General features: G+C 40.9%; 1 protein-coding gene across 4 annotated transcripts in view; it reads right to left on the bottom strand.

Moving 5' to 3' along the window:
* STRN3 (striatin 3) overlaps window positions 1–19,734 on the bottom strand; it is a 200,768-nt gene that overhangs the window by 118,086 nt on the left and 62,948 nt on the right. The gene's annotated exons all lie outside the window — the stretch shown is intronic.

Below are 19,734 nucleotides of genomic sequence, written 5' to 3'. Positions count from 1 at the left end.
TCAGTTTATAATGTGGGGTTCCATTTATGAAAAACCCTGTGGGGTGAAAATGCTCACTACACCCCTTAATAAACGCCTTGAAGAGTGTAGTTTCCAAAATGGGGTGACTTCTCAGGGGTTTCTTTTATTATTTCACATCAGAGCCTCTGCAATTGTGAACTAATACTGTGTAAGTCGCCAAATTAGGCCTCAACTTCGCATGATACTCTTTCACTCCTGAGCTCTGTCGATCATCCAGGCAAGACATTAGGACCACAGGTAGGGTGTTTCTAAAACCGGGAAACACAGCATAATAATAAGCGGTCTTTTCATGGTGGCACATGCTGGGCACCACATATTGGCATATCTATGGAAAAATTGCCATTTTCACTCTGCAACATTGAGTGCACACTAATTTCTGGAACATCCTTGTGGTATTAACCCCTTAAGGATGCCACCTTGTTTTGGCCTTAAGGCTCAAAGCCCACTTTTGAAATCTGACATATTTCACTTTTTGTGGGAATAACGTCGGAATGCTTAAACCTATCCAAGCGATTCTAAAATAGTTTTTTCGTGACACATTGGGCTTTATGTTCTTGGTAAAATTTGTTTCGATATATTCAAAAAGAGAAAATTCTGAAAAAATAGCATTTTTCGGAATTTAAATGCATCTGCTTGTAAAACAGATGGTTATACCACCCAAAATAGTTACTAGTTCACATATGTCTACTTTAGATTGGCATCGTTTTTTTTTTCTGTAACAGAAGGTTTTACCAGAGAAACACTACTAAATATGTATTGTCCAGATTCTGCAGTTTTTAGAAATGTCCCACATGTGGCCCTACTGCGCTCGTGGAATAAAACACAAGCCCCAGAAGCAAAGAAGCACCTAGTGCATTTTGGGGCCTCTTTTTTATTAGAATATATTTTAGGCAGCATGCCAGGTTTGAAGAGGTGTTGAGATGCCAAAACAGTAGGAATCCCCCAAAAGTAACCCCATTTCGGAAACTACACCCCTCAAGGAATTCATTTATGGTTATTGTTACCATTTTGACCCCACAGTTTTTTCACAGCACGTATTTGAATTGGGCTGTGAAATTAAAAAAATGACATTTTTTCCAATAAGATGTAATTTTTCATCAAAATGTCTTACTTTCAAAGGGAACAAAATACCCCATTTTGTTGCCCAATTTGACCTGAGTGCAGCAATACCCCATTTGTGGTGATAAACTGACGTTTCGGCCCAAGGGAGGGCTCAGAAGGAAAGGACCACCATTTGGCCTACTGGAGCTTTTCTGGTGCTAAGTCATGTATGCAGAAGCCCCTGAGGTACCAGTACAGTTGAAACCCACGAGAAGTGACCCCGTTTTAAAAACTACACCCCTTAAGACATTCATCTAGAGGTGTAGTGAGCATTTTGACCCCACAGGTATTGTCTAAAAGGTAATGCGCAGCAGATGGTGCAGTGTGAGATTTGCAATTTTCTATACATAAATTGCCATTTCAGTGTCCAATATATTGTGCCTAGCATGTGCCACCGGAGATATACACCCCATAAGCTGTAATGTGGGTTCTCCCGGGTACGGCAATACCCTACAAGTGGCTGTTATCTGCTGCCTGGGCACACGGCAGGGCTCAGAAGGGAAAGATGAGGGCGATAAGCTGTGTGGAGTGCATCAGGGTAGATTAAAAATCTAAGGGATGTAATATTGCCACTTTACAAACCTATTTAGCCTTGAAAAAAGACGACTAAGGGGGGGACATGATTAATTTATATAAATATATTAATGGCACATACAAGAAATATGGTGAAATCCTGTTCCATGTAAAACCCCCTCAAAAAACAAGGGGGCACTCCCTCCGTCTGGAGATAAAAAGGTTCAACCTGCAGAGGCGACAAGCCTTCTTTACTGTGAGAACGGTGAATTTATGGAATAGTCACCGCAGGAGCCGTCACAGCAGGGACAGTAGATGGCTTCAAAAAAGGCTTAGATAATTTCCTAGAACAAAAAAGTATTAGCTCCTATGTGTAGACATTTTTCCCTTCCCTTTTCTCATCCCTTGGTTGAACTTGATGGACATGTGTCTTTTTTCAGCCGTACTAACTATGTAACTATGATACATTTTAAAACACGATCATACAGAGATCTGGTTTTTCAGGACACGTGTCACATTGATATATTGTGTCCTCCCTTATCCCCCTCTTATAGCAGACTTTGCACCTCTTTTGACTTTTTCCCTTCTTGCCAGTTTGGGGAACTTCTCCTGGAAAATGTTGCCCTGGTACGATATGTGTGGCCTCGCTTCCAGAAGTACTGGGTGCCCCCTTCTTGGTCCCTAAAGATTAGGTTCTTGATAATGATGTGCACGGCCAGCTTCTTATACCACACCGCATGGCGCTGCAGGGCTTCAGGACTTGATCTGACAAGTCCACCTCTAATACAAGGACTTCTCTCTTGTACTTGACACACAATATATTGCTGCTAGATTGTGCCCTGCTCTCACCCCTTCTGAGTGTTTGCACAAGCAGAGTCTTAGGGAGGCCTCTCAGATTCCTTCTAGCAGTGCCGCATGCCGCAATACTTCTGGGAGCGAGGCACTTGAAGAGTAAGACGCTGGTATAAAAATTATCCAGGTAGAGGTGGTAACCCTGGTCCAGCAGTGGGTGCACCAAATCCCACACAATTTTTGCGTTAATTCCCAGTAAGGGGGGGCATTCTGGGGGCTGAATACTGGTGTCCTTCCCTTCATATATCCTACATTTGTAGGTATACCCTGATGCACTCTCACACAGCTTATACATCGTCACGCCACACCTTGCCCTCTTACCCGGCAGGTTCTGGCGGAATTGAAGCCTCCCTTTAAAATCTACTAAGGACTCCTCAATAGAAATACACTTCTCGGGGGTGAATGCTTGGGAAAACCGGGCACGGAAACGGTCTAATAGGGGTCTCCGTTTATACAAACTGTCAAAACTGGGGTCATCTCGGGGTGGGTACGGCTCATTATCAGTATAATCTAAGAAGAAAAGTATTGCCTCATTTATTTTTTTAGGTTCCAGTTCAGTTCTGAATTTGCTTTGAGGGGCCCATATATTAGAAACCCCTATCAAACACCCCATTTTAGAAACTAGATCCCTCAAAGTATTCACAACAGCATTTAGAAAGTTTAACCCTTTAGGTGTTTCACAGGAATTTAGAGCAAAGTAGAGGTGAAACTGACATATTTCTTTTTTCGTCAGAAAATCTTTTTTATTAAATTTTTTCCTGTAAAACAGAAGGTTTTATCAGAGAAACGCAACTTAATACTTATTGCCCAGATTCTGCAGTTTTGAGAAATATCCCACATGTGGCCCTAGTGCGGTAATGGACTGAAGCACCGGCCTCCGAAGCAAAGGCGCACCTAGTGGATTATGAGGCCTCCTTTTTATTAGGCACCATGTCCGGTTTGAAGAGGTCTTGTGGTGCCAAAACATTGGGAACCCCCCAAAAGTGACCCCAATTTGGAAACTAGACCCCTTGAGGAATTCATTGTAGTTTTCATGGGGTGAATGCGACTTTTATTCTATTTTTAAGTGGCGTGGTGACTAAAAAACAGCAATTCTACTATTGTTTTTTATAGTTTTTTTTACAGTGTTCACCGTGCGCTATAAATGACATTCACTTTATTCTGCGGGGCGATACGATCACGGCGATACCATATGTTTATAGTTATTTTTATGTCTTAAGGCGTTTGCACAATAAAATACTTATTGTAAAAAATTATTTACTTTTTGTGTTACCTTATTCTAAGAGCCAGAACTTTTTTATTTTTCCATCAAGAAAGCCGTGCGAGGACTTATTTTTTGCGTAACGAACTGTAGTTTCAAACAGAACTATTTTTAGGTACATGCAACTTTTTGATCTCTTTTTATTCCATTTTTTGGGAGGTGAAGAGACAAACAATTTTTTAATTCTGGTTCGGTTTATTGTTATTTTCTTATATGGCGTTCACCGCGCGGGATAAATAAAATAATTTTGTAGGTCAGGCCGTTACGGACGCAGCGATACCAATTATGTATAGTTTATTTATCTATTTTTATTAATAATAAAGGACTGATAAGGGAAAAAGGGGGATTTTTACTTTTATTACTTTTAAAATTTTTACACAACTTATTTTTTACTTTATCCCACTAGGAGACTTGAGGGCAGGAGGCCCTGATCGCTATTCTAATACACTGCATTACATGCGTAGTGCAGTGTATCAGAGCTGTCAGCTACTCACTGACAGCAAGCATAGTGGGTCCTGACTTTGTCAGGACCCACTAGGCTTCCGTCGATGGCATAGCCGGAAGCCATTGTTATGCGTCCGGTTGCCATAGCCACCATCGCCTGCCGCTATTGTGTAGCGGGCCATCGATGGTGGTTTAACCCCTAAAAAGCCGCGATCGCGAACGATAAAGCTACCATGACCTAATAGTACGTCCAGGAGCGGGAAGGGGTTAACATGCTCACTACACCCGTAGGTGAATACCTTGAGGTGTGCAGTTTCCAGAATGGGGTCACTTCTGGGGGTTTTCCATTGCTTTGGTCCCACAGGGTCTTTTCAAATGCGACATAGCGCCCCAAAACTAATCTTTTTCTCCTTTATTTGTTATGAAAATGTAACATTTTGAGCTATGTGTTATTGTAAAAATGTTTTTTTTTTCATTTTCACGACCAAGTTCTAATAAAATATCTGAACCACCTGTGGGGCCAAAATGCTCATTACACCCCTAGATTAATTCCTTGTGGGGTGTAGTTTCCAAAATGTGGTCTTTCTTGGCGTTTCCTTTGTTTTGGCATCACCATCACAAGACCTCTCAAAACGGACAAGGTGCCTAAAATATATTCTAACAAAAAGGAGGCCTCAAAATCCACTAGGTGCTCCTTTGCTTCGAAGGCCGATGCTTTCCATTACCGCACTAGGGACTTGTGGGATATTTCTAAAAGCTGTAGAATCTGGGCAATATTAACCCCTTCCCGACATATGACGTATCCATACGGCAAAGTCGGGTAGGGGAAGTATGGAACGGGCTCACGGAGTGAACCCGCTCCATACGATGCGGGTGTTGGCTGTTCGTTACAGCCGACACTTCAGAGTAATGTGCGGCATCACGCTCGAGCGCGATCCCGCTCGTTTAACTCGTTAAATGCTTTGGTCAATAGTGACCGCAGCATTTAAATAGTTAGAAAGAGGGGGGGCGATGGTTGCTATGGCTGCCTGGGGGCCTAATGAAGGGCTTAATAGTTGCCTGTTCTAAATGCTGTTTTGAATACTTTGAGGGGTGCAGTTTTTAAAGTGGGGTAAATAATGTGGGTTTGTATTGTATGGGCCCCTCAAAGCCACTTCACAACTGAACTGCCCCTGTAAAAATAGCCTTTTGAAATTTTCGTGAAAATTTGAGAAATTTCTGCTAAAGTTCTAAGCCTTGAGAACGTCGTAGAAGAATAAAAAGGATGTTCAAAAAAATGATGCCAATCTAAGTAAACATATGGGAAATGTCAATTAGTAACTATTTTGTGTGGTATTACTATTTGTCTTACAAATAGGTTAGATTTTTAAAAATGCTAATTTGGCGCTAGATTGTTTTTTTCACAATTAAATAGTGAATGTATCGCCCAAATTTTACCAGTAACAAAGTTCAATGTATCACGAGAAAACAATCTCAGAATTGCTCGGATAGGTAGAAGCATTCTGAAGTTATTACCACAGGAAGGTCAAAAGTGGCTGCAGAAGGAAGGGTTAATGACCAAGCAACTTTTTTTGTTTTTACATCGTTCCGTTCAAAGAGCTAGAAAGCTAGAACTTTATTTTTCCTTCGACATAGCTATAGGAGTATTTTTTTTTTTTTTTTTAAGGGACAAGTTGTATTTCTTAATGGCACCATTTCAGGGTACATATAATTTATAGATAAGGTTTATTTACTTTTTTGGGGAGGGGTAATGAAAAAAAAAAAAAAAAGCATTGTTTTTGTATCAACATATAGAATATGGTGACCAAACCAAATACTAATAATATGTTCTGGCGTTCAGTCGGAGCTTCCCATCAGAACAGAACCCTGACAAACTAATGGAAACCATAGGTTTCTGCTTGCATCACCATTGATGTCAATGGTGACGGATGCGGAGTAAATGGTTTCCGTTTGTCGCCGTTGAGTAAGGGCTCTATCGTTTTGACGGACTAGCACAGTATTGCTTCTGTAAAGTCTAAATTAATTTGTGCAGGATGAAGAGGGTGCTCAGCTGGCTCCTGCTCTAACAGTAGCAATCAAAGTTTCCTTCAAGCGCGACTGTTTAACCCCTTAGATGCCGTGGTCAATAGCGTCACCCATCGGCGGCCCGCAAATGAGATCACAAGCTGCAGATGGGTTGCAACGGCACCCAGGGGCCTAAAAAAGGCACACAGGCCTGCCCTAGGTGTATGCCTATTTGGCCGAAAAAATAAATAAATAAAATAAAAATACACATATACAGTATCGCCACGATCGGAATGACCAAAAAAATAAAGTTAAAGAGGTTTTCCCATGACGGATATTTCTGACATATCCACAGGATATGTCATAAACGTCAGATTTTTTCCACACCTATCTCTAGAACGGTGCCCCCTAAACCCTGTTCTATCGCTCTGTGTTCTGCCTGACGCATGTGATTTTTGAACATGAAGACGGAAACAGAGTAGCTCGCATGCTATGCTGCTTCCGTAACTGCCACTTACTACTACAGAAACAGTGTAGCTCAGGGCCTGTTCACATCACCATTCGCTTTCCGTAACGGGGTTCCGTCGGAGGTTTCCGTCGGGTGAACCCCGCAACGGAAAATGAAACAAACCACAGCTTTCGTTTCAGTCACCATTGATATCAATGGTGACGGAAACATCGCTAATGGTTTCCGTTCGTCACCATTCCGACAGGTTTCCGGTTATCCGACAGAATCAATAGCGGAGTTGACTCAGCTATTGATTCCATCAGAAAACCGGAAACCTGGCGGAATGGTGACGAACCGAAACCATTAGCGATGTTTCCGTCACCATTGAGATCAATGGTGACTGAAACGGAAGCTGTGCTTTCACTTTCCGTTGTGGGGTTCACCCGACGGAAACCTCAGACGGAACCCCGGAACAGAAATGAACGGTGATGTGAACAGGTCCTTAGCGAGCTATGCAGTTTTCGTAACTCCAGACCACATAGTCAGGAAGTGGCTGGGAAGAAGTGGGAGCAGAAAAAAGGTAGAACAGGGTTTAGGGGGCCTGTTCTAGAGATCGGTGCTGGTAATGCGTTATTTAAACCACAAGATGGACGCCGATGGACGGTATTTTTTTTATATCCCCCCCTCCCGAACAAAATTAAGTTAATCAATAAATATGTACCCCAAAATGGTGCCATTAAAAAGCTATGTTGACTGGAAAATAAAAAAAAAAGGTATAGCTCTTTGAACCTGATGGAAAAACGAAAAAAAAAAATATTGCTTGGTCATGAAGGCACAGAATGCATGGAATTAATCATTGAATTTAGGGGTTTCATTCAGCCCCATTGTCATGTATAATATCCAGCACCTAGCCATGCAGCTGCCTTTACAAACATTTGTGAAAGAAGGGGTCGCTCTAAAGCGCTCCCTGAAATCCAGCGTGGTCCTGTAATAAGATGCCACCTTCGTAACAAGTTTGTGAATTTTCTTCTCTCCTAGATCATCCATATCAATGGTGAGTGGTCTTACTGCAAAATGGAAGCGTTTAGGAACTACATGAACTCAGCCACATAAAGTTACAGAGGAGGGTCGCCGAGTGCGGAGAAGCATAATGCATAAAAGCCGCCAATTCTCTGCCGAAAAAATAACTGCCGAGTTCCAAACCTCCTCTGGCATTAACATCTGCACAAAAATGTATCCCGGGAGCTTCATGACATAGGTTTACATGGCCGAGCAGTTGTATGCCAGCCTTACATCAGCAAGCACAATGTCAAGTGTTGAATGGAGTGGTATAAAGCAGCCGCCACTGGACTCTGGAGCCGTGGAAAAGTGTTCTGAGGAGTGATGAGTGAGTCACGTTTCTCTATCTGGCAGTCTGATTGAAGAGTCCAGGTTTGACAAATGCCTGCCTTTGTATGTGTATGTGTATGTGTATGTGTATGTGTATGTGTATATATAATGTGATTTAATGCAACTTTTAAATATATATATTTTTTTTTTTATTTAAAAAGGTTTTTGAGATACTTCTAGGTACCCTGTTATATATAGAAGCTGTATATTGCCGAATCAGTCAGGAGTCGTCAGTACTGATTGTCTCAGACACGCAGGATCCAGCGGTTATCGATCGCATTGGGGCCGGGTTCCCACGGGATGGATACGCTGCGTAAAAACCATGCAGCGTCTCCGACCTAGAACCCGCAGGACTTTCCGTTTGAAAAATCGCACCAGAATGAGGTGCGATTTTTCAGACGGAAATTCCGCTGCGTAATTAAGTGCACATACTAACCCCCTCCCTCCTTTGAAATCTGCTCCGGCCTCCCTTGATAATGTTTCAGGCCATATGACGCTGCATCCTGTGATTGGCTGCAGTGGTCACATGGGATACAACGCCATCCTAGGAGGCCGCACTGCATGAAGAAGGAGGGCATTCTGATGAGTACGTTTTGTTTTTCCGGCGTTGCGATTTTTGCAGCGTAAACGCTGTGAATACGCCGCAAAGGTAGAAGCGCAAGGCTTTCTGTTTCGGGTTTTGCATCACCTTTGAATTCGATAGGGAAAACCCGCAGCAGAAAATCAATGAATACGCAGCATAAATAGACATGCTGCGGAATTAATTCCTGCACCGCAGGTCAATTAAAGTTTATGAAGCGGTTTATTTCGCAGGGTGGGCATGAGATTTACTAAATTTGACCCACTCTGCTGCTACTGTAAACGCTGCGGAATGTCTGCACAGAATTCCGTTGCAGAATTTCTGCAGCGTTTACACTACGCGGGAACCCGGCCTCAGGCTAAAAGCACACATTGCAGAATTTGGTGAGAAAATATGTATCTGCGGAAACAGGTGTGTTTTTATGCTGCCAATTTTGGTGCCTTTTTAAAACTAATCAGATACAATTCACAAGTGGAAAAGCAAAATAAATTGACACGCTGCAGATTTCCAAACATGTACCACATGTCAAATTACGTGCAGAAAAAAACTGCAACGAGTAGATGAGATTCTTTTTTAACCTCTTCGCAATAGTACGTCCTGCAGAGGGGTTAGTTCCCGCATCAGGACGTACAGTTGCGGAGTAGTTCCCCGCGCACACTGTCCTAACGGACAGTGTCTGGGAACCGGGAGGTCAGCTCTCCCCGACAGCTGACACTCCAGCCTTGCCGGTAAGCGGACCATCGCCGCTGATTACATCAATTAACCCCATAAATGTGGCGACAGATTGCGTTCGCCGCATTTAAGGTTTTTGAAGCACATTGGCAGCCCCCACGAAGCGATTGTGGGGGCTGCCGATGCTTGTCGTGGCAATCGGAGGTCAGACAATGACCTCCGGGTTGCCATGTACGGAAGCATCGGAGGATCAGCCTCCGGCCGGTCCTCCAAAGCTTCCTGTCAGTGTGACTGTCACGTCACAATGACCGTTACACTGTTTTTGAAGACATTTTTACAACTTTTTTTTTTAAGCTTTTTTCACTTGTCCCACTACGTGTGTAGTGTAATGTACTCTAGCAGTGATCAAAGCTGCAAGTCTAAGTGTCCCCTAGTGGGACAAGTGAAAAAAGTTTTAAAAAAAAGTAATAAAAATGCTTTCAAAAAAAGTGTAAAAATATAAGTTATATAAACAAACACTGCATTTTTTTCCTATAATAAGACTTTCATTATAGGAAAAAATGAACGCGTTAAAAAAAGTACATATATCTGATATCACTGCGTTCTTAACGACCCCAACTATAAAACTGTTGTGTTATTTTTTCCCGCACGATGAACACCCCAAAAATCTATGAAAAACTACACCAGAATTGCTATTTTTTGGTCACCACCCCTCCCAAAATAGAGAATAAAAAGAGATCAAAAAGTCGCATGTACACGAAAATAGTACCAATAAAAACTACCTGTCCCGCAAAAAACAAGCCCTTACACAGCTCTTTTGACTGAAAAAAAAAAAAAGTTACGGCTATCAGAATATGGTGACACAGAAAATTAATTATTTTATAAAAAAGTGATTTTATTGCGCAAACGCTGCAAAACATAAAAAAAAACCTATATACATATGGTATCGCCGTAATCGTATCGACCCGCAGAATAAAGTAAAATTGTCATTTATAGCACACGGTGAACACCGCAAAAAACAACATAAAAAAACATTGTCAGAATTGCTTGTTTTTGATCATCTGGCTTGCAAAAAAAATGTAATAAAAAGTGAGCAAAAAAAAAAAAATCAAAAAAAATAAATCGCATGTATCCCAAAATAGTACCAATGAAAACTACAGATTGTCCCGCAACAAATAAGCCCTCATACAGCTCCGGTGGTGAAAAAATAAAGAGGTTCTGCCTCTCAGAATATGGCGATGCAAAATATGCAGTGTTTTCTAAAAGCGGCCACACATCTATGAATTATTATTTATTTACTGCATTATTATACCCTCTTATTATGCCCTGATGTTCTCCGCACAGATTACATATGCCCCCACATCATAAACTGAAATAACAACGAAACCCAAAACAGAAAAACTACCAAGCAAAATGTGCGCTCCAAAAGCAAAATGGCGCTCCCTCGCTTCTGAGCCCTGCAGCGTGCCCAAACAGCAGTTTGTGCCCACATATATAGCATCGCCATACCCGGGAGAACCCGCTTAACGTTTTATGAGGTATTTGTCTTCAGTGGCACAAACTGGGCACAACATATTATGCACTAAAATGGCATATCAGTGGAAAATTGCAATATTCACACCATCCGCTGTGCATTAACCCCTTTGCGCACTATGACTTAATAGCATGTCATGGTGCGGGCGGGTGATGTATGGAGCCGGCTCACGTGCTGAATACGCTGCGGGTGTCGGCTGTGTATTAATTACTGCTGACACCAAGGACTAACGGACAGGAACAGCGATCGTGCGGTTATAGAAGCCTGTAAAAATAACAATTTACTGCAATACATTAGTATTGCAGTATATTGTACCATCGATCCAATGATCGCTGGTACAAGTCCCCTAAGGGAACTAATAAAATGTGTAGAAGAATTAAAGTTATTAGTAGTGAGAAAGAAAAAAGTTTAAAGTTAAAAAAAAAAAACTTTTCCCATTTTTCTTCTAAAGTAATGTAAAAAAATAAAATTGGTATCGCTACGTCCGTAAAAGGCCGAACTATTACAATATGCCATTATTTAACTCGCACAGTGAACACCATAAAAAACCGTAAATAATTTAAACAGCCAAAATCGCTTTAGTTTTTGTTTTTACCGCACGGCGAAAGCTGTAAAAACGAAAACCCCCAAAAATTGAATCAGATTTTTTTCCTATATTACTATATTTTCCTATTTTTTCCCAGTACTTGGCACCTTTAAATGGTATCAATAGAAACTGCAATTCCTCCCGCAAGAAATAAGCCCTCACATCACTCTGGTGGAAAAAGAAAAAAAAATGGATCAGTCCTGAAAGGGTTAATTCATTTCTAATGAAAAAAACCTTTTTGACCCCATGTGGGTTATTTCCGTACTCGGGAGAATTTGCTTTACAAAAATTGGTTGTTTATTTCTCCTTTATCCCTTGTGAAAATGAGAACATTCAACATTTTAGTGGAAAAAAAATTGTGATATTAATTTACTCCGCCTAAGTCTAATAAATTCTGCAAAAGACCCGTGGAGTCTAAATGCTCACTGTACCCCTAGAAAAATTCCTTGAGGGGTGTTTCCAAAATGGGGTAACTTGGGGGGTTTCCACTGTTTTGTTCCCACCAGTGCGTTGCAAAGGCGGCAAGGCACCGAAAAACAATCCAGCAATTTCCGTGCTCCAAAATCCAAATGGCGCTACTTCCCTTCTGAGCGCTTTCATGAGTCCAATCAGCAGTTTATTACCACATATGGAATATTGCTGTAATCAAGAAAAAATGCTTTACAAATGTTGTGGTTCTTTTTTTCCTTTATTCCTTGTAAAAATTTAAAATTTCTATGCTTTTTCAGAAAAAAAGTTGATTTTCATTTTCACGGCCTAATTCCACTAAATTCTGCAAAAAACCTGTGTGGTCAAAATGCTAACTATACCGCTAGATAAATTCCTTCATAGGTGTAGTTTCCAAAATGGGTTCACTTTTGGAGGGTTTCCCCTGTTTTGGTCCCTCCAGGTGGTTGCAAACGCGACATGGAACTGAAAACCAATCCAGCAAAATCCGTGCTCCAAAATCCAAATGGCGCTCCCTTCCCTTCTGAGCCCTGCTGTGGGTCCAATCAGCAGTTTACCACCACATATGGGATATTGCCGTAATCGGGAGACATTGCTTTACATATGTTGGGGTGCATTTTCTTTATTATTTCTTGTAAATATTAAAAATGTCTGTTATTTCAGAAAAAAAAAAGTAGATTTTCATTTTTACAGACTAATTCTAATAAATTTAGCGAAAAACCTGTGTGGTCAAAATGCTAACTATACCCCTGGATAAATTCCTTGAGGGTTGTAGTTTCCAAAATGGGGTAACTTTTGGTGAGTTTCCACTGTTTTGGCACCACAAGACCTCTTCTAACCTGACATGGTGCCTAAAATATATTCTAAAAAAAAGCTTCTGAGGCCGATGCTTCAGTCCATTATCACACTAGGGCCACATGTGGGATATTTCTAAAAACTGCAGAATCTGGGCAATAAATATTGAGTTGCGTTTCTCTGGTAAAACCTTCTGTGTTACAGAATTTTTTTTTATTAGAAATGAATTTCAGCAAAAAATAATAATTTGTAAGTTTCACCTCTACATTGCTTTAATTTCTGTGAAACGCCTAAAGGGTTAAAACACTGTGAATGCGGATTCAAATACCTTGAGGGGTGCTGTTTTCAAAATGGGGTGAATTATGGGGACTTTCTAATATATAAGGCCCTCAAAGCCACCTCAGAACTGAACTGGTCCCTGAAAAAATGGCCTTTTGAAATTTTCTTTAAAATATGAGAAATTTCTGCTAAAGTTCTAAGCCTTGTAACGTCCTAGAAAAATAAAAGGACGTTCAAAAAACAATGCAAACCAAGTAGACATATGGGAAATGTAAACTAGTAACTATTTTGTGTGATTACTATCTGTTTTACAAGCAGATACGTTTAAATTTAGAAAAATGCAAATTTTTGCAAGTTTTCTCTAAATTGGTGTTTTTAAAAAATAAATACCAAAATTATCGACAAAATTTTTTCACTAACAAAGTACAATATGTCACGAGAAAACAATCTCAGAATCGCTTGGATAGTTAAAAGCATTCCAGAGTTATTACCACATAAAGTAACACGTCAGATTTTAAAAAATCATCTGTGTCCTGAAGGCCAGAACAGGCTGGGTCCTAAAGGGGTTTAATCGTATTTACTTAGCTGGTACTGTATTACGCTGCGGATTTGCCGCATTAAAATAGGCGCAGCAAATCCAAACGTAATATGCATAGTGTTCATCTGGCACTAAGGTCCTGCTGACTTGACGGATTTGGCTTTGATGGCAAGATACATTAACCCCTTCCCGCTCCTTGACGTACTATTACGTCATGGCAGCTGTATCGTTCGCGCTCCATGCCGTAATAGTACGTCTCAGGAGTAACGGCCGTTTCGGCCGTCCTCCCGACACATACAGGAGCTGTGACGCTGCTGTCTTGTTCAGCAGCTGTCACAGCTCCTACAGCGGGGACCGATCGCTGTGTCCCCGCTGATTAACCCCTTAAAAGCCGCGTTCTATAGAGATCGCGGCTTTTTAGGGGTTAAGCTGCCATCGCCGGCCTGCTACGCGACAGCGGCTGGCGATGGTGACTATGGCAACCGGACACCAAACAATGGCGTCCGGCTATGCCATAGACGGAAGCCTAGTGGGTCCTGACAACGTCAGGACCCACTATGCTTGCTGTCAGTGAGTAGCTGACAGTTCTAATACACTGCACTACGCATGTAGTGCAGTGTATTAGATTAGCGATCAGGGCCTCCTGCCCTCATGTCCCCTAGTGGGACAAAGTAATAAAGTAAAAAAAAAGTTAAAAAAAGATGTGTAAAAATAAGAAAATAAAAGTTTTAAAAGTAATAAAAGTAAAAGTCCCACTTTTTCCCTTATCAGTCATTTATTATTAATAAAAATATATAAACAAACAAATAAACTATACATAATTGGTATCGCCGCGTCCGTAACGGCCTGAACTACAAAATTATTTTGTTATTTATCCCGCACGGTGAACGCCGTAAAAAAAAATATTAATAAACCGTACCACAATCACAATTGTTTGGACACTTCACCTCCCAAAAAATGGAATAAAAAGAGATCAAAAAGTCGCATGTACCTAAAAATGGTACTGATGGAAACTACAGTTCGTTACGCAAAAAATAAGTCCTCGCACGGCTTTATTGATTGAAAAATAAAAAAGTTCTGGCTCTTAGAATAAGGGAACACAAAAAGTGAATGATTGTTTACAAAACGTATTTTATTGTGCAAACGCCATAAGACATAAAAAAAAACTATAAACATCTGGTATCGCCGTAATCGTATCGCCCCGCAGAATAAAGTGAATGTGTCATTTATAGCGCACGGTGAACGCTGTAAAAAAAAGTATACAAAAACAATAGTAGAATTGCTGTTTTTTAGTCACCACGCCACCTAAAAATGGAATAAAAACTGATCAAAAAGCCGCATGCATGACATGAAAACTACAATGGATTCCTCAAGGGGTCTAGTTTCCAAATTGGGGTCACTTTTGGGGGGTTTCCAATGTTTTGGCACCACAAGACCTCTTCAAACCGGACATGGTGCCTAATAAAAAAGAGGGCTCAAAATCCGCTAGGTGCTCCTTTGCTTCGGAGGCCGGTGCTTCAGTCCATTACCGCCCGAGGGCCACATGTGGGATATTTCTCTAAACTGCAGAATCTGGGCAATAAGTATTGAGTTGCGTTTCTCTGATAAATCCTTTTGTGTTATAAAAAAAATGGTATAAAAAGAGTAAATTTCACCTCTACTTTGCTCTAAATTTCTGTGAAACACCTAAAGGGTTCATAAACTTTCTAAATGCTGTTGTGAATACTTTGAGGGGTCTAGTTTCTAAAATGGGGTGTTTGATAGGGGTTTCTAATATATGGGCCCCTCAAAGCAACTTCAGAAATGAACTGGAACCTAAAAAAATAAATAAATGAGGCAATACTTCGCTTCTTACATTATACTGATAATGAGCCGTGCCCACTCCGAGATGACCCCAGTTTTGACCGTTTGTATAAACGGAGACCCCTATTAGACCGTTCCAGTGCCCGGTTTTCCCAAGCATACACCCCCGAGAAGTGTTTTTCTATTGATGAGTCCCTGGTACATTTTAAAGGGAGGGTTCAATTCCGCCAGTACCTGCCAGGTAAGAGGGCAAGGTATGGCGTGAAGATGTATAAGCTGTGCGAGAGTGCATCAGGGTATACCTACAGGTTTAGGATATATGAAGGAAAGGCCACCCCCAAACCAGACTGCATCCTGGACTACAATAGGTACATGGGAGGGATGGACTTGTCAAATCAAGTCCTGAAGCCCTACAGCGCCATGCGGTGTGGTATAAGAAGCTGGCCGGGCACATCATACAGATGGCTTTGTACAATTCGTATGTGCTACGTCGATGTGCAGGCCAGAGGGGAACTTTCCTGGAATTTCAAGATCTAATCTTTAGGGACCAGGAAGGGGGGGCACCCAGTACTTCTGGAAGCGAGGCCACACGCATCGTACCAGGGCAACACTTTCCAGGAGAAGTTCCCCAAACCGGTGGAAAGGGAAAGAGTCAAAAGAGGTGCAGAGTCTGCTATAAGAGGGGGATAAGGAAGAACACAATATACCAATGTGACACGTGTCCCGAAAAACCAGGGCTCTGTATAAAAGATTGTTTTAAAATGTATCATACATCCCTTGATTTTTAATTTACCCTGATGCACTCCGCAAAGCTTACCCCCCTCATCTTTCCCTTCTGAGCCCTGCCGTATGCCCAGGCAGCTGATAACAGCCACATGTAGGGTATTGTCGTACCCAGGAGAACCCACATTACAATTTAAGGGGTGTATATCTCCGGTAGCGCATGCTGGGCACACTATATTGGACACTGAAATGGCATATACATATATAAAATTGCAAATCTCACACTGCACCATCTGCTGCGCATTATCTTTTACACAGTACCTGTGGGGTCAAAATGCTCACTACACCTCTAGATGAATGTCTTAAGGGGTGTAGTTTTTAAAATGGGGTCACTTCTCGGGGGTTTCAACTGTACTGGTACCTCAGGGGCTTCTGCATACATGACTTAGCACCAGAAAAGCTCCAGTAGGCCAAATGGTGGTCCTTTTCTTCTGAGCCCTCCCATGGGCCCAAACAGCAGTTTATCACCACAAATGGGGTATTGCCGCACTAAGGACAAATTGGGCAACAAAATGGGGTATGTTGTTCCTTGTGAAAATAAGAAATTTTGATCAAAAATGACATCTTATTGGAAAAAATATCATTTTTTTCATTTCACAGCCCAATTCAAATAGGTGCTGTGAAAAACCTGTGCGGTCAAAATGATAACAAAAACCATAAATGAATTCCTTGAGGGGTGTAGTTTCCAAAATGGGGTCACTTCTGGTGGGTTTCCATTGCTTTGATACCTCTGGGGCTCTGCAAATGCGACATGGCACCCGAAAACCAATCCAGCAAAATCTGGACTCCAACAAACACATAGCGCTCTTTTCCGTCTGAGCCCTCCCATGGGCCCAAACGGCAGTTTATCACCACAAATGGGGTATTGCCGCACTAAGGACAAATTGGGCAACAAAATGGGGTATGTTGTTCCCTGTGAAAATAAGAAATTTTGATCAAAAATGACATCTTATTGGAAAAAATATAATTTTTTTCATTTCACAGCCCAATTCAAATAGGTGCTGTGAAAAACCTGTGCGGTCAAAATGATAACAAAAACCATAAATGAATTCCTTGAGGGGTGTAGTTTCCAAAATGGGGTCACTTCTGGTGGGTTTCCATTGCTTTGATACCTCTGGGGCTCTGCAAATGCGACATGGCACCCGAAAACCAATCCAGCAAAATCTGGACTCCAACAAACACATAGCGCTCCTTTCCTTCTGAGCCCTCCCATGGGCCCAAACGGCAGTTTATCACCACAAATGGGGTATTGCCGCACTAAGGACAAATTGGGCAACAAAATGGGGTATGTTGTTCCCTGTGAAAATAAGAAAATTTGATCAAAAATGACATTTTATTGGAAAAAATATCATTTTTTTCATTTCACAGCCCAATTCAAATAGGTGCTGTGAAAAAACTGTGCTGTCAAAATGATAACAAAAACCATAAATGAATTCCTTGAGGGGTGTAATTTCCAAAATGGGGTCACTTCTGGTGGGTTTCCATTGTTTTGATACCTCAACGCCTCTTCAAACCTGGCATGCTGCCTAAAATATATTCTAATAAAAAAGAGGCCTCAAAATGCACTAGGTGCTTCTTTGCTTCTAGGGCTTGTGTTTTAGTCCACGAGCGCACTAGAGCCACATGTGGGACATTTCTAAATACTGCAGAATCTGGACAATACATATTTAGTAGTGTTTCTCTGGTAAAACCTTCTCTGTTACTAAAAAAAAATTGAATAAAATTGAAATTCAGCAGAAAAAATGAAATTTGCAAATTTCATTTCCACATTGCTTTAATTCCTGTGAAATGCCTGAAGGGTTAAAAAACTTTCTATATGCTGTTTTGAATACTTTGAGGGGTCTAGTTTTTAAAATGGGGTGTTTTATGGGGGTTTCTAATACATAGGCCCCTCAAATCCACTTCAGAACTGAACTGGCACCTTCAAAAAAAGGCTTTTGAAATTTTCTTAAGAATATGAGAAATTGCTGTTTATGTTCTAAACCTTGTAACGTCCAAGAAAAATAAAATAATGTTCAAAAAACGATGCCAATCTAAAGTAGACATATGGGAAATGTGAACTAGTAACTATTTTGGGTGGTATAACCGTCTGTTTTTCAAGCAGATGCATTTAAATTCTGAAAAATGCTATTTTTTGTAAATTTTCTCTAAATTTTGCAATTTTTCACAAATAAAGACTGAATATATCGACCAAATTTTACCACGAACATGAAGCCCAAAGTGTCACGAGAAAACAATCTCAGAATCGCTTGGATAGGTTTAAGCATTCCGACGTTATTACCACATAAAGTGAAATATGTCAGATTTGAAAAATGGGCTCTGAGCCTTAAGGCCCAAACTAGGCTGCGTCCTTAAGGGGTTAAATTGGAAAAACGTCCCAAAATCGTAATTTTTTTTTACTGTATACATTTGATTTAGGTTTCATGAATATATGATTGCCACATAATTCAGGTCCCTAATTGATAGACAAAATTCCATCAATTAAATATAAATGTGGATAGGTTACCGGGGCTCTCAATCAGAATGGAGATCCAACCCCTAATAAAATGTAGTGCAAAGTACCATGGAAACTTAAAGGGAACCTGTCACCAGCATTTTAGCTATAAAGCCAGCAATACCTGGTGAAAGTGGGTGAAAAATCATTGTCATCTAAGCTATAAATATCTTCTAAGTAAGCTCTGTAGCTTTAGTATTCCGTTTTTCAGTGGTCCCGAGCCGTATGCAAATGAGCAGAAAAGAGTCAAATCTTCATCCGAAAAGAGTCAGATTTTCATTCCTCCAGCATCTCAGAGTGGACTCCACCTCCTTTTTGATTGACAGCTCCTTAGCCAGTCAGGGCCCGCCAGGTGGTGGCGGTGGGCGGGGTTAACAAGCTGCGTCCCAGAGGGAAAAACAATTACCATAAAAGGCGGGAAGAGTTTAAACGACTACATTTACTGACAGAGGAGGACTTCAGGAAAGAAGTGAACAGGAACGAACTCTGGACAGCTGCGGCCATTGAGGGGTCAGGCGAGTTTAACAGGTAAGATGTTGATGACAGGATCCCTTTAAAAAGGAAATCTATAGCTAGTGGTACACTATGTTTTGTTGTGAAAGTAAAAGCAAAATATCTTTCATCTTGGAGGACAATTTACAAATATAGCGGTGACCACTTCTATTATAAAGAGTACACCAACAAGCTGCTTCCTAGCTCAGGTCCCTATATGTTCTGCCCTATGTCCAGAAAACAGAAGACTCGGTGTAAGACTGCCTGCAAATATTAATCTTTATTAAGAATACAACATATATAAACTCACAAATGCTGGATGGATTAAAGACTAAAAACTTTTCATTGAACAGTCATACAGAATTTTTCAAAAATACTTAAGAAAACCAAGCTTGTCCAAGAAATTCTGCCAATTTTCCTATAAAAGCTCACTATTTGGCAACTCTGCTACATCCAGTGGGAATATGTGTCCAAAACGGGAGACAGGACTACTGGCAGAGTAGGAGAGACCTTTTCTTTCTTTCTAGGTAACAAATCACTATAGAGGTATCCTTCAAGAAAGATTCAACCATTCAATCTTTTTCCTAGGACACCAGATCTCAGTCAAGTGTATAGCTACCATTCGATTATCCAAATTATACTTAGGCCTTGATCACACAGCGCTAAAAAAAAACGCTGACTTGTAAACACGTTTAAAA

The sequence above is a fragment of the Rhinoderma darwinii genome, chromosome 12, assembly GCF_050947455.1.
Source record: "Rhinoderma darwinii isolate aRhiDar2 chromosome 12, aRhiDar2.hap1, whole genome shotgun sequence".
Classification (NCBI taxonomy): Eukaryota; Metazoa; Chordata; class Amphibia; order Anura; family Rhinodermatidae; genus Rhinoderma; species Rhinoderma darwinii.
This window is presented reverse-complemented; position numbering and strand designations above follow the sequence as displayed.